The sequence below is a fragment of the Dipodomys merriami genome, unplaced genomic scaffold (assembly GCF_024711535.1).
Source record: "Dipodomys merriami isolate MVZ:Mamm:240054 unplaced genomic scaffold, mDipMer1.0.p SCAF_1733, whole genome shotgun sequence".
Lineage (NCBI taxonomy): Eukaryota > Metazoa > Chordata > Mammalia > Rodentia > Heteromyidae > Dipodomys > Dipodomys merriami.
In genome coordinates this window covers 37698-53667 of record NW_027203086.1, presented here as the reverse complement: position 1 = coordinate 53667, position 15970 = coordinate 37698, and the positions used below count along the sequence as shown (strand labels likewise).

At 35.6% G+C, this 15970-nt stretch overlaps 1 pseudogene; it reads left to right on the top strand.

Annotated features, from left to right (window-relative positions):
• Positions 1–1757: 1757 nt before the first annotated feature.
• Positions 1758–2942, top strand: LOC138829524 (tripartite motif-containing protein 43 pseudogene; annotated as a pseudogene).
• The last annotated feature ends 13028 nt before the right edge of the window (positions 2943–15970 follow it).

Sequence of the window (15970 nt, the reverse complement as noted above, 5' to 3'; positions counted from 1 at the left end):
GGAAGTGGTGCTATGGCTCAAGTGGTAGAGGGCTCACCTTGAGCTGAAGAGATGAGCGAAAGCACCAGACCCAGAGTTCCGCAGCACTAATGACAAAAATTTTTAAAAAAGAAAAATTAAAAAGATTGTTTGATAATCAATGCCTGAAAGTCAATGATACAAACATAGTGTTAGGCTACTATTTAGCTTCTGGCAATTCAGATAGGGGATTATGCTTTCAAAGCTAATGGATCAACACCAAGAAAGGTACAAGATTGATTATAGTAACAAAACCACAAATGGGAAAGGTTATGCCAAGGATACTACAGAACCTGTAACCCTAAAGAGAATATTCTGATAGGATAAAACTTATTGCAAATTGAATATTAATAATGTGTTCTTGAAATCCAATGTATATAATATATATATGTTTATGTCTATGATAATTTTTAGATCATTCTCAAAAATGGCATGGAGTTATTAAATTATATATCAGAATACCACATCATTTTATAATAAAAAGGCATAAATGATATTTAAAATAAAGATAAGAGAAATAGAGTGGAAGAAGAGCTCAGGGACAGATCTTCTACCCTGAGTTCAAGTCCAGCACTGACAGACAAACAACAAGAACAACAACATCGGAAGGATGAATTTGTATGGAAAATGGACTTGGGAGGAAGTGACCTAGGAGCCTAGGATGTTTGTTGACTCACAGTCAGGTGATCATCGACAGTCAGGTGATTACTGGTCTGATTAAAGCAGGTGATGGGAAAGCTGGGAGGGGCTGCTCTGTGGGCAGACTTAACCCTGATCACAACTCAAGCAAGAGATAATTCTTGTCCTCTCAGCTTTGTGCAAAGTGTGAATCAGAAGATCTCAGTCCAGGGAACCTAAGCATAAACTCAATTTTCTATTCCAAAAGCAAAAGCAAACAGAAGAGGACATGGCTTAAGTGGTAAAGTACCAACCCAGCATCAGGCCTGACAAATTACAAATTAATGAAGACCCACAAGATACAATGGATGATGCCACGAATGTGTCCTACAGTCCGGTGGAAAAGTAATAAACTCATAGTCCAAAAATAAAGCATACACAGAAGTAAAAAACAAAACAAAACAAAATAAAACAAACACAATAAACTTTTCCAACCCTGGACAAACCTAAGTTGCACCTAACCCAAATCACCTAACCAAATTGCAAGTCCTTGAAAGAGGAAGTAAAAGGTGGGGTTGTCAGGATGTAAATTCCAACTTCTATTGATATGTAAATCAGCTTCCCTAAACAACCAATCAGAGACACTTCCTTTCCTGGGCCCACCCTCTTTCAGTATAAATAGAGTGGAAGTCTGAGACTCAGGCATTGCTGAAGATCCCTCAGGAGGAGGAGGCTGTTTGGAGCTTGGATACTCCAGGTGAGGATCAGAGTGGGAGAATCTACTCCTCTTTTAATTCTTCTTTCCTTGGTTTGGTGTTGTTGTTGGTGGTGGTGTTTTGTCGGTTGTGGGGATTGAACCCAGTGGTAGGGCAGTGTTGCTGGGCCTCTTTGTTTTCAAGACTGGGCATTATCCCTAGGTCACTTTGTGGACAAGTTTAGTGCTTTACCACTTGAATCACAGCCCACTTGTGATTTTGGAGTGGTAAATAGGAGATAAGAGTCTGTGTCAGGGGGACTTTGGTGCCCAGGCCTGCTTCAAAGCTTGATCCTCATATCCCAATCTATTGGGTAGCTAGGCTTTTAGGGGTGAGTCACCAGCACCTCATTAGATTCTAGGAATGATGGATCCTGACATTGTCCAGGCCTTCCAGAAGGAACTGAGCTGTGGCATCTGTATGAATACTTTCATAGAGCCAGTCACCCTAGAGTGCGGGCACAGTTTTTGTCGACCTTGTCTCTTCCTTTGCTGGGAAGAGACTCCAGCCAGGTGCCCAGGATGCAAGGGACCCTGCCAGCAGACAAACCTGAAAACCAACGTGGTTCTGAGGAGCCTGGTGGCCATTGCCAGAAGAGCCAGACTCAGGCAGTTCCTGAGCTCTGAGGAATACATGTGTGGGACACACAGGGAGACCAAGCAGATGTTCTGTGAGGTAGACAGGGCCCTGCTCTGTAGGAGCTGCTCCATGTCTCAGGAGCACAGGGCTCACAAACACCATTCTATAGAAAGGGCTGCTGATGTGCAGAGGAAGATGATTTCAAAGCAGGTGCATGCTGTATGGGAAAAGACTCAAGAAAACCAGCACAATTTACAGGAGAAGAAGAGACTCACCAACCAATGGATTTATTATGTGAACCTCTACCGAGACATGACTAAGGATGTTTTTAGAATGCTGCAGCTTTTTGTCCAGGAGGAGGAAAGATATCATTCCCAGCTACTGATCAATGAAGGAAGAGCCATGTTAAAGCAACTCAGAGAAAGGGAAACCTAAATGCTTCAGAAGAAGCATCAGCTCAGGAATATGTTTCAGGAGCTGATCGAAACATACCAGAAGCCAGATGTGGAACTGCTTCAGGGTGTAGAGTTGACCCTAGAAAGCTGTGTGTCAGTGTTGGTCTTCATGCCACTTCCTCTGAGGCCACAGCTCAGTGCCCCTCCCATGCCTGGAATGAAAAAGAAGCTCAATCAGTACCGGGTGGAGATTGCCTTCAATGAAACTATGGGGAATCAAGGTCCTGGGAGCAGTGTTAGACATGACCATCAATATGCGGTTTTGAATTCTGAAGACTCCCTCCACTTCACTGCTTTTGGATGCCAAGTCTTCAGCTCTGGGAAACATTACTGGGAAGTTAGTGTGGATGAGTCTTCGACCTGGCCCTTGGGAGTTGTTACTGATTCTGTCATAGGGAGCAACCTCAGTGAATCTGAGGACGTTTTCCTCCTTTTGTTTGTGAAAGAGAACACACTTTACACCCTTTTTACCACCTTCCCATTGCTGTCTCAATATGTAGAGAAGCCTCTGGGCCGGGTTGGTTTGTTTCTTGATCTTGAGCATGGCAGTCTGAGTTTTTGGAATGTGGCTAAGTGTTCCCTTATCTGGAGATACCCCAATGATTCTCTCTGATTTCCTGTCAGGCCCCTTTATTCCAGTGGTATCCCGGTGTCTTAAGTGAAGAGACTCTCTATGTGTTGGGAACTCTATGGCAGAGAACCTTTCTCAAATGAAGCAAACCACTAATACTGTACTAATTTAAATTTTTTCATGAAATATGGTGGTAACTATAAAATGTAAAAACCAGTATTAAATGAAGATAAGATAAAGTAGCAACAATGCAACAAGAGAGCAAATAAATATTTTAAAATTGTTATAAAAATAAACCCATGCAAAATTGAGTCCCCAGTGATGGCTTTTCACCCTGAAAGCAGTTGGAATCCAGAATAACAACAAAAAGCAACATTGAATGCAGTGGGCACTGTTGTTTTACCAGTAATCCTTGCTAATCAGCAGGCTGAGTTCTGAGGATGGCAATACATAGCCAGGAAAAACAGATAAATCCAAGTGACTCTTATCTCCAAATAACCACCAAAGTGGAGTTGTGTTCACATGGTACAAGAAAAAAATTCCCACAAGAACAAGGCTCATGCCCTAAGTTAAAGCCTCAGGAAAAGCTAGTACAAAAATACAGTACTAGTTTCAGTGACACAAAGTTCTAGAGCAGCCTTTCTATTAATAGGTCCTATTATCCATCCTGGGAGGAAAAAAACAAACACCTCTCTCCTAGAGCATAGGGGTCTTTACACTTTCTATTAGATTGGATTCTTTAACTTTCGGTACCAATTCCTAAACAAGGGGGAAAAATGTATACTCAGACAAAGAGCTGGTAATAATGGAGAAGAGACTAAATGGTTGAACACTAAAGATGAAGGCCTGTCTTTAAATAGAAGAAATAAGTCATCCTTTTGGGGGGTAAAAATGAGCAGAGAGATTCATAATAATAACTATAGCAGGGCTGGGAAGGTGGCTCAGTGGTAGAGCGCTTGCCTTGCATGCCTGAGACCCTGGGTTTGATTCCTCAGCAACACATAAGAAAAAAGAAACAGCCGGAAGTGGCGCTGTGGCTCAAGTGATAGAGCACTAGCCTTGAGCTGAAGAGCCAAGGGACAGCGTCCAGGCCCACAGTTCAGGCCCCATTACCGGACCCCAAAAAAAAAAAAACCAAAAAAATAAACACAAACCATAACTATGGCAAACCTTAATTTATATATTAGGCATACTGAGAGGTTAACAAGAGCCACCACTTGTAACAATATAACAGGATGCTTTGCAGGTGTGTTGGCTCTTTTTTGGATAATTAATTGTAGTTCTTTGATCCCCTGTGGCATTATCATATGGAGTTAAAAATGCTTACTTTTTTGTTTCCCTTTCACCCTATATATTTAATTGTTGTGTGTTCATCCCTTCTGTAATTATCTTATTGATGGGCAAAAGCTGCTAACTTGAGATTCAATGATATGAATGTAGGGTTAGACTGCTACTTCCCTGTTGGAAATTCAGATATAGGAGAATTTGCTTTTAAAGCTCATGGTTCAACAAACAAGAACAGATAAGGTTCAAGATTGATTCATAGTAATAAATCCTGGAAGGTGAAAGCTTATGTCATCGATACTATAGAACTTACTACCCTAAAAATAATATCCTAGATAATTTTCTAAAGTTTATAGCAAATAGAGTATTAATAATGTGCTCTTATAAAACACACACACACACACACACAAACACACACACACACACACACACACACACACACACATGAGCATTAGTAGGTTCTCTTATCAGTTTATCATATATATTAATTTACCATTTCATTTTAATATAAGCTTAGTCATATATGGTGTTTATTAGCCTTTTGCTCCAACATAAAACTCAAGGACAGTGCATAGATCCTTAGTTTAAGCTCCTAAATGGATAAGTCACAATAGAAAATAGACATGGAGAAAGTAACCTCAGATTCAAGGATCCTTTTCTGACTCACAGTTAGGTGATGGACAGTCAGGTGATTACTGGGTTCAGGCTGGTGAAGGAGATGGGTGTAGGCTTCCTGCAGACCTAACAATGATCACATCCCATCCAATAGCTAGTCAAGTTAGCATATGTCTGCCATCTCAGCTATATACAAAGTCTCAATAGGAAGATCTCAGTCCAGGAAAGCCTAAGCATTAACACATTAATACAAAAATAAACTAAAAAATGGTATGTTGTATACAGTTCTGGTACTGTACTGTTGAATTCATACCATTTGCTTAAACTCTGCTAACCAATTTACTTAACTCTAAATGTTAATAACAATGCAATGATGTTGGTCCAGTTTTTCAATTTAGAAAACCATAGGCAGGTGTTAATAAACATAAGGTGGTGCTGAGTTTATTAGAAGAATGTTTGTGTGGTCATGTTTCACTGTATAAATGTGAGTATAAAGAATTCAGTGCAGTCTTTACCTTCCCACACGTGATTTTTTAGGGTGACCTCACCTTTCTAGTATAGGATTAAAAGTAGTGTTTGTGACTTTGACCACATTTGACTGTTGTCCTGTGAACTGTTGTTTTTATTTTTCTCTCATTTCCGAGAAAAAAAGATAAATTACTTGCTGTAATCATGCTGTATTTCCCTGGCTTATACATTTAAATTTCTATTGTTTATTTCTGTGAAATCTATGATACATTCTGACATCATTTTGATATTTTATCTAATCATACAAACATATACTATTCCATCTTTCTGCAATAATATCTTTGCATTAGTAATTAGTAATATCCTGGATACTGTATTGTTCATTTCAGAACTTCATGATTATTTTTACTACCGGCATAATTAATGCCATTGACAAAAGAACTCAATAAATTAGATGTAGTCAAAATTTTCTACCTTATATATCTAGAAGCACGAACAAAACTACTTTATTCTTGTTTGGGTTATAAATTTGTGGCATATATTGTTATGGATCTATAGTTTATTTTTTATTGTATTTTATTTATCTATTCATTATTTATTTTTGTTTAATTAATTTATTTTATTTGCTAGTTTTTAAAATATTTTATTTGAATAGTTGGAGAAAGGAGTTGCAATTCAATAAAGTAGTTTTTGAATACAATACATCTTGATCACTTTAATCCCTTTTTAACATTTCCACTCATCTCTCCCAACTGCTTATTCTCTGATTTTTTCTTAATTTTGTGGAATATGCATTGATTTTTTTTTTACTTGCTCCTGTTTTCCACCAATTTGCTATATTCTATGTCTACTTTCATAGTAGAACACTTTAATTTTATGCCTAGCAGGAGAGACTGTGCAACTCCCAAATTCCAGAACATTTATTTATTTTTACTTTTGTTAAAGATTATCTATTATTCCATTTAAAAATCATTTTATGTGTAATTGAAAAATGTTATATTTGTTAAATTAATTCTATAAAATTTAGGGATTCTTTGTATTTTGAAAGTACATTTGATCATTATCACCTTGGAATATTCTCAAATATTCGTCATTCAGAAGGAAATCTTATACCTGTCTGCAGCTATTCTGAATTCTCCTTAGACTTCCAACGCCAAAGAAACTAATATTATGCCTCATTTTGATAATTCAAAAATTTCATGAAAATCAAATCATTTTATGTGTTATTTTGTGTCTAGTTCTTTCTATCTAGCCTGTTGTCAGTGTTTCCACTAATATCAATTCTCCATTTCTCTTTTTTACTTGATAATGGGCTATTTCATGAGTATAATATGTTTTGTGATCTGTTTTCCTATTGGTCAGCCTGAAATTTTTTTTCAATTCTTTGGCTGTCATAGATAATATTGCTGTGATGATGCACAAGTTTTGAACTTAAGTGTATAAAAACTATAGGCAAACTTTCTAGGCTGTACAAAGTTTCTAGGCTGTTTGGTGTTTCTGTAACTAACTTCGTGAGGAACTTTTACACACTAATTTCCAAGATGAATGTGCTATTTTACAGTGTATGAGAGCTTCAATTTCTTTACATCCTTGCCAAACCTACTAATGCACATCTTCTTTTACCCATTCTGGTGAGTATCAAATGACATATCATTTCTATTTTATAAGTGATTTTACATGTGCTAATGCTATTAACCTCCTTTCCTCTGTTTACACATTGTTCGATTAAGAAATTTCAAGTCAAATTCTTTGTCCATTAATTTAGTTACTGGTCCATTTTTTCCTTGCTCTCCAATTCTTTTCTTTTGGAATAGGAGTGTTTACACCATGTTATTATATATTGAAAGTATGGTGCTCCTCATCCTCTCTGTCATCCTCTTCCTCTTCTTCTTCTTTTCTCTTCTTTCTCCTCCTTGTTCCTCTTTCTCTACTTCTTTTTTCTCCTCTTCCTCTTCTTCCTTCCTCTTACTCTACCTCTCTGGTTCCTCTTCTTCTTCTTCTCTGCCCCTCTTCTTCTTTCTTGGACCAAAGCTTCATACTGTCCTAGTAAGCACTCTACCACTTAAAACTGGACAATCCTAGTTTGTTTTTCACATAGGGTCTAGTGCTTTTACTCAGGCTTCCCTAGAATTGTGATCCTCCTGTCTTCACTATGAGTAGCTTTAATTAAAGGCATGTGTCTATATACTTGGCATATAATTGGTTTTGCTTTTTTTAAAAAAAATTATTTACTTTTTTTTGTTTTGGTCATGGGGCCTGAACTTGGGCACAGTCCCTCAGCATTTCACTTCAAGCTATCACTTTACCACTTGAGCCACAGTGTCCATTCCAGCTTTTTCTGCTTATATGGTGCTGAGGAATTGAACCCAGGGCCTCATGCATACAAGGCAAACACTCTACCACTGAGCCACTTTTCCAGCCCTATTTTGCTTTATTTTCATGGCAACTCTCAGCTAAAAATTTTCTTTGAGTCTCTGTGCACATTTTGAACCTGGAATTTTGAATGATGTTGGAAGTCAAGGCTACAAAGAATTTTGGAGAGAGGCAATGCTTTCTGTTACCTCTCCTTTTATGCTAGTGTCAGAAGATGAATGTACACCTTTTGGAGACAAAAGTGGAACGTTTTTGGATAAGGAGATGTGTTTGGGTGCTGTGTTCAAATGAAATGGTTAAGTCATATTGTCACTTTGATTGGATTGAAAAATATGCAGGAGAGCAATAACATACACAACTAGGTGTATGGGGGACTGAGTTCCCAGAGAAGTTTAGCAAAGTGGAAAAACACATACTGATTGTGTACTATCCTCAAGTCTAAGAACTTAGAATCAAGGGAGGGAAAATGAGAAACACACTTATTCAGGAGTTCTCTCTCTGCTTACAAATCACCATAATGTGTTACTTATTTCCTTGTCTTGGCCATTTTCTCTCAGCCAAGATCAACTAAAACGGAACCATAAAGCAACATAGCCTTCCCTCCTTTAACTGGTTTTGCATAGGTTATTTCTCAGTGATGAGAGTCTAACACATTGCTGAATTTAAAAATTGATTAATAAACAATTTGAATTAAGTGATTAGAATTGACTTAGTTACAGTGATGAAAATTGACATGCATTTTTAGAGAAGAATGACTGCCACAGTTGTGCATTAAAACTTTCTGAGCTTAGAAATGTATAATACATTACTCAGAGGAATCTTCTGGGAATAAAATCATTGCAATTTTTTAATCAGAAAAAGTAGGAATAATTTTGAGAATATAATTTAAGTCCACTTTTTGAACTTTGAGAAAACAAACACAAAGCTATTTTAATTAGAAAAAGTGTGTTATCTATTAAAGCTATATCAAAAGCTTTTTTAAAAGAAATTCATGTAAATAGGATCTCAGATCAAGAGGAACCAATTAAGAGCTTTACTATTCATACAAGTATGAGATAATTAGGACTAAGTTAGTATAAATAGGAAGAGATGATAAATTGATATGAAGAACACTTAAGGAATAAAAAAATTTTTATTTTCATCTTTATCAAAATCTATTTTTTATATTTATGTACTATATATTCTATATTAACATCTATATGTGTGTATATGTACATATATATATATATATATATATATATATATATATATATGCATTCACAAGCCTCATGAGTGACAAAAAAATCCAACCAACAAAAAAAACATGGGGAATGTAGTGAAAAAAACACAAATTCAGATATCAAAAGTGGCGTGGTGGGGTCAAGGGGAAAGACTAGACAAATGAAGAGGAAAAGGGGAAGAAAATGCAGGCAAGAGTCTAGTGTATAGCCTACCAAACAGAAGGGGATGGTAGAAGAAAGACTGGTGACAATGTTGAAAGAGGTAACACTGATCAAGGCATATTGTGTTTGTAAGCTGCTTTGTTTTCTGCCAATGCCTTTGTCCAATGACTTAATGATAAGACTAAAAAAATCACAATAAATTACAACTTTTAGCCAGTTACCTGTGGCTCATAACTGTAAATCTAGCTAATCAGGAAGCTGATATTTCGAAGCCAGTCCTTGTAGGAAAGTCCTTAAGATGATTATCTCCAATTAACCAGTATAAAGCTGGAAGTGGAGTTTTGGCCTAAGTCTTTGACCACCAGTATCAAGTGGAAAAGCCAAGAGAGAGTATGAGGTCCTGAGTTCAAACCCTGGGGCTGCTCCCCCCATGTAACACTTCAGTAAAAATTTATTTAGACAAAATATTTAAGGATAAATTTGCATTTTTTATGAGAAAGGCTGACAATTGATATTACTTCTCTAAATTCTGTAAGCAATCATTTGTTAAGGTTAGTTGGTATTTTAATTAATGAGTTGAAATTTTGAGATTAGAATTTTATAAACCTACACAATACTGGACTACGTAGGAATGGCTCCATTTCAATTTATTTTCTTTCTTTTTCTTATTTATTGTTTGTTTATTGTATGTTTATTTATTGACATGTCTTAGGGCTGGAAGTCTGGGCCTGGGCTCTGTCTCTGAGCTCTACTACTTGAGACACAGCTCCATTTCCGGCTTTTTTGATGGTTCCTTCGAGATAAGAGTATCATAATAGACTTTCTTGCGAAGGCTGGCTTTGAAACTCTATTCTCAAATCTCAGCCTCCTGAGATAGCTAGAATTACAGGCATGGGCAAGCATCACCTGGCATTCAATTTCAATTAGTAAAAATATTAAATGGTAGAGTGGTAAAGTATTGCAGTAAAAATCTTAAATTTATTTTGAAAATTTCTTTATATAATCACATTTCTTAAGATGAAATAAAATTTCTTTATATAATCACATTTCTTAAGATGAAATACTTCACATTTTAAGTAATTTGTTGCATGTTGAATCAGATTATTCAAATCATGTTTCTATCCTTTAATGTTATAGATTACTATCTAATCATGGATTTAGATTATCAGCAAAGCTTTCTACATATTCAAATAACTATTCTCTGTATGTTGTATTTTTTTTAGTTTGTTACAATATGGTATAATTCACTACATTTTATTCAAATGAGTTTTGTGGTCATATAATTAAAAATAACCTATAATAAAGTCACTACAAAGAAGGCAACTCTGTTGCACAAATGCAATATTGTGTGATCAAGAATATAAGGTGCACACAATCAAACCAGTAAGAAGTTAAACATATATCACCGAGTGTGTGTTTGTGTGTGTGTTTGTGTGTGTGTGTGTTTACATATGTAAGTTTTAAAATAAATTTTTATCGTGAAAATACTGTACAAAGGGGTTACAATCACATGAGCAAGGTAATGAGTACATTTCTTATCAAGCACTATTGCCTCCTCCTTTGTTGGTGTTTCCTCTATCATCCTTTCCCTCACAACTCCACAACTACATTTCCCCCTACTCTCTACCCCCTGCTCATTACCATTCCCCCCTCCACAAAAAACAGTTTGTTTTTTTCCTTCCTCTCCATAAATTATACCAACATCAAATAGAGTGAAAATAGGGATTATACCATGGGGGAAGGACAAACAAATCAACAAAAAATTACCCTATAAATATGTTAGAAACAATAGGAAGAAAGAAAAACCACTTGAGTCCTTATCTTGGGGTTTCTTTTGTCTAACATTAAGCTATCTGATCTTTTCTGCTTGTTTCAGATATTTCAAATAAGGGAAACCATGGGACCTAGGTTTCTTTGGACGTGGCTTATATCACTTAATATAAGTTTTTCTAAGTCTTTCCATTTCCTAACAAATGGGGCAATGTCATTCTTTCTGATAGAAGCATAGAATACATTGTGTATATGTACCACATTTTCTTGATCCATTCATCTACTGAGGGGCATCTGGTTTGGTTCCATATTTTAGCTATGGTAAATAATGCTGCAATAAACATAGTTGTGCTGGTAGCTTTAGTGTGGTCTTGTTTGTGATCATTTGGGGAAATACCCAAAAGTGGGATTGCTGGGTCATAGGGGAGCTCTATGTGGAGTCTTTCGAGGAACCTCCATACTACTTTGAAAGTAGCTGAACAAGTTTACATTCCTATCAATAGTGCAGTAGGGTTCCATTCTGGCCACGTCCCCTTCAGCATCTGTTGTTATGAGAGTTCTTAAGTATAGCTATTCTAACTGGGGTGAGGTGGTATCTCAGTGTTGCTTCGATTTGCATTTCTTTTATGGCTAGGGAGGTTGAGCATTTCTTCATGTGTCTATTGGCCATCCTTCTTTCCTCTTCAGAGAAGTTTATCTTTAAGTCTTTAGCCCATTTATTTATTGGGCAGTTGTTTCTTTGAGGATTTGTTGTTGGGGGATTTAATATTTTGAGTTCCAGGTATATTTTAGGTATGAGTTCCATGTCCGTTGTATGGCTAGTGAAGATCTTCTCCCAATCCGTGGGCTTTCTATTGATCTTGCTAGCTATGTCCTTGGCCATGCAGAAGCTCTGCAATTTTATGCAATCCCATTTGTCCAACCTTTCCTTGATTTGTTGTGTTTCTGGGTCTCTATGTTATAACCCATGCTTTCACTGAATTTGATGTTGGTATAATTTGTGGAGGGGAAGGGCAAAAACAAATCTTTTAAGTAGGGATACAGGTGGACACATTGCAACAATGAGATGTACAAGTCATTATTTGGAAAAACAAACTTAACAACTTTGGTCGGGGGAGGGGGGAGGATCAGATAGGGGGAGATGGGTGGAATATGGGAAGGAATAGGAAGGGGAAACAAAAAGGAGGGAACAATGCCTGATAAGAAATGTACTCGTTATCTTGCCCTTATAATTGTAACTCCTCTGTATGGTATTCTCACAATAAAAAAATAATCGGCCTATGCCAAAGAGAGGTAGGATTTCTCCTATTCTGTCCTGTAATGTTTTCCGAGTGCCTGCTTTGACTCTGAGTTCTTTGATCCATTTGGAGTTGATTCTGGTGCAGGGTGGTATATAAGGATCTAGCTTTAGTTTTCTAAAGGGGGTTAACCAATTTTGCCAGCATCATTTACTGAAGAGGCTGCTTTCTTCCATTCTATTTTCTTTTCTTGCTCCCTTGTGGAAAATTAGATGGCTATAGGTATGTGGGTTCATTTCTGGGTTTTCAGTTCTATTCCATTGGTCTTAAGGTCTGTTCTTGTGCCAGTACCAAGCTGTTTTTATTACTATGGCTTTGTAGTAGAGTTTAAAATTTGGTATTGATATTCCTCCAGCACTGTTCTTTCTGTTAAGGATCATTCTTGCTTTCGGGGTCCTTCATTGTACCCTATGAATTTTTGGATTGCCTCTTCTATTTCCTTGAAGAATGAGGTTGGAATATTGATAAGTATGGCATTGAATTTGAAGATAGCCTTGGGAAGTATTGCCATTTTCATGATTTTGATCCTTCCAATCCAGGAGCAGGGAGGTTTTTCCACGTTCTAAGTACTCTTTTGATTTCCTTTTTCAGGTTTTTAAAGTTTTCATCATAGTGGTCCTTCACTTCTTTGGTTAAGTTAATTTAGTGAAAAGACCTGAATCAAACTTGTAGTTATAAAATTCAACGAAAAGGTAATCATTTCACTGAAAAAATTATTGGCCATATTGTCAATTAAGGAAATAACAAATGTTGACCTCACTGACATTGCCATAGTACCATCCAACATGAACTATGTAAAGAGAAAATGAAATAAAATGACTCATGTATCAGTGAGTAATGAGACATCATAAGAGGACCAATGCTTGTGTAATAGAGTAACATAAACAAGAGTATGGACAATATAAAAAAAGAGAAGTCAATATCTTATCAGAAATTTGATTAAAAAGTAAATATCCAGTGATTAAAGGAATTCACTAGTCCACCAAACAAGAAAAACAAAGTAAATAATTATAGGTATATCTTGATGAAATAATAAAAAAATCTAAAAATAAATATCATTAACATTTACAACAAGGAAAATGTATGTACAGAATAAGATAAACTATAGAAAACTACATTTTTGTTATTGATATAGTATTTTGCCACGTATGACAAACAGTACCCTGTTCCTGTGGAATACTACATAAACTACAATCCCATAAAGACATAGGCAATCTGACCAAAAGAAAATGTGAATGTAGGAAGGAAATGATTACCAACTGAAACTCACAGCAAAATAGTGGCTTGTAACCTTACAGTTGAACTTCTGTGGCTCCAAAGATTAAATAACACAGTTCTTTTTTTTTTAATAATAAAGACACAGCAAGGTATGTAGTTGAGAATATATGGTTTTCACTTAATGAATTGAGTCAATTTATGAAATACATAAAATTGAAAATATTTTATCAAATATTTGCTATATTTCTTAGATATTGACTGACAGTAATAGGACTCATCTTTCATACTGATATTTTAAAAAAAGATTTGTGATTTGTGCATGCATTATTTTAAGCATAATCTTTAACAGTATTAATGGTCTATTTTATATTTATCTGAACACATAAGTAGTGAAAGTCTAGCAGCTGATTACATTATTGTCAGGCCATAGTACTCTTTTTTTACACTATACAAGGATGACAGATCAAGGATCCTAGAAGGAAAATGTTTTCCTTCTGGAATTTAATTAGTTTGACTTTAACTCAAGAGAAAAAGATTCTGCTAGCTGTCAATTTTGATTTAGATCTCCAGCTAATTAACGCTCCAAAGAAGGCTAATAAAACTGTTCACAACCCATACCCCCATTGAGATATCTTCATCATGCCATTCTAGGAATGCTGGGGATGCTATTTCCTTCATATCTTGTGAATTACCTTTGGTTTTTTGCCAAAATTGTCATCTCTATAGCGTTGTTCACATTTTTGCATGTATATTTAAAATGTGCAGTACTTTTACTATATTGTTATATATCATGTAATATGATATGTATACCATGAGATAAAAGCCATTTAGTCTTTTCTCCCAAAATCCATTTCAATAGTGCACCATTTCTTCCTACTTTCAGAACACTAGTTACTACACTTATAAAGATTCCTGTTGAAATCAGAATTGGAAGTATTTTTAACTGATTTTACTTTATCAAGGTACTATCAACAATAAGCTATCTCCTCGGCTCAGGGACATGACAATATACAAACTGAGATTTTTAAACTTGAGACTTAAGGAAATTAAAGGATATACACTGTCTATAAAATATACACTGTCTATAAACCTTAATTAAATTACGCTAACACATTTTATTTTTGTTTCTTTTTTATTCAGTTTTGTATATTTTTTATTTACATACTGTACAGAGGGGTTACAATTACATGAGCAAGGTAGTGAGTATATTTCCTACAGAGCATTGTTGCCTCCTCATTTGTTTTACCCCTGCCATCCCTTCCCACCCACCTCCACCACTACCCACCCAAACCCCCGCCAAAGTTGCTAACACATTTTTAGAACATAGAGTCTATTGCTGTTAGAAATATTATCCTTGAGAAATAAGGAGATGATTAACACATTAAAAATAAAAACAAGGAAGGAAATTCATTGCCTCTCTTCTTTGGTTCCACTTATTCCTAGATTTATTCTGTATTGGAAGGTCTGCTACCGACCTGAGGGACATTGATAATAAATCCTAGTCTTCCCACATTCTCAAGCTCACAGTTTAGTATTTGTGCACCATGGTTGTGAGTTGAATTTTATGAGAAGCTTTCCTTCAATATTCTCTGCAGGGATGTGGCTATGACTTTGAAGTACTGAAGCTATCTTTCACTCTAAAGTTATTGTGTGGGCTCATATGTCTTTGGCATGTCTAGTCCAAATTTAAAAGAAAGAGACTAAAAGATTATTTCTCTTAGGAGAAACTAATTTATATTTCAACCAAGAGCTAGAAGTTATTGCTTAATATTTGAGCACAGAATGCTGAAATAGTATTGGAAAAGATAATCTAGCTGTCCCCAGCAATACAAGCAGAAATTTTACTTAGTCTGAGCATCTTGTATATTACTACATTACTCCTACTCTGGTCACCTTCAACTTGTTTCACCCTAAATTTGTTTAAAAGTGTTCTAGCTTCTGTCACACCAGCAAATGTACATATTATACATTGCTTCAATATTACTAAAGGATAAGCTTGTAATTTAAGTATATTAGTCTAGAGTCAGTAGCTGCAAAATTATGTAACAATGTTTATACTAATACATATATTGGTTTTGAGAGCAGAGATAAATTCTCAACAAAATATATTTATTATTTAAGACATTTTATTTGCTTGTCTCATTTCTGTGCAATGAAAAGAAATACTATTCACAATTACTTAATTGAAATAATGTAATATTTATTCAAAAAACCCCATAAAATAGTAGCAACCAGTAGTAGTCCAAAGGAAGATTAGAAAAAAAGAAAATTATCCTGTAGTCTTTCTTTAGCTAGAAATTATTTCAACATGTATGTTAGCTTACGTCTGAACATCTAGTCCCAGATTCTAAAATATAAAATGTAGTTGTTGAATACCAGGCAAGATTTTGGTAGGCTCATTTTGGACAAGGCTAATTAGGAAATTTAAGGAAAAGAATTCATAAATACTTCACTGAGGATTCATTATAAAAATGAAGTTAATTAATTATTTGAAAATTTGAGTGTAAGAAAGAAGAGTTTCTATAGAGTATCTTTTGTGTAACTGTAAGTATTCTGAAATAATATA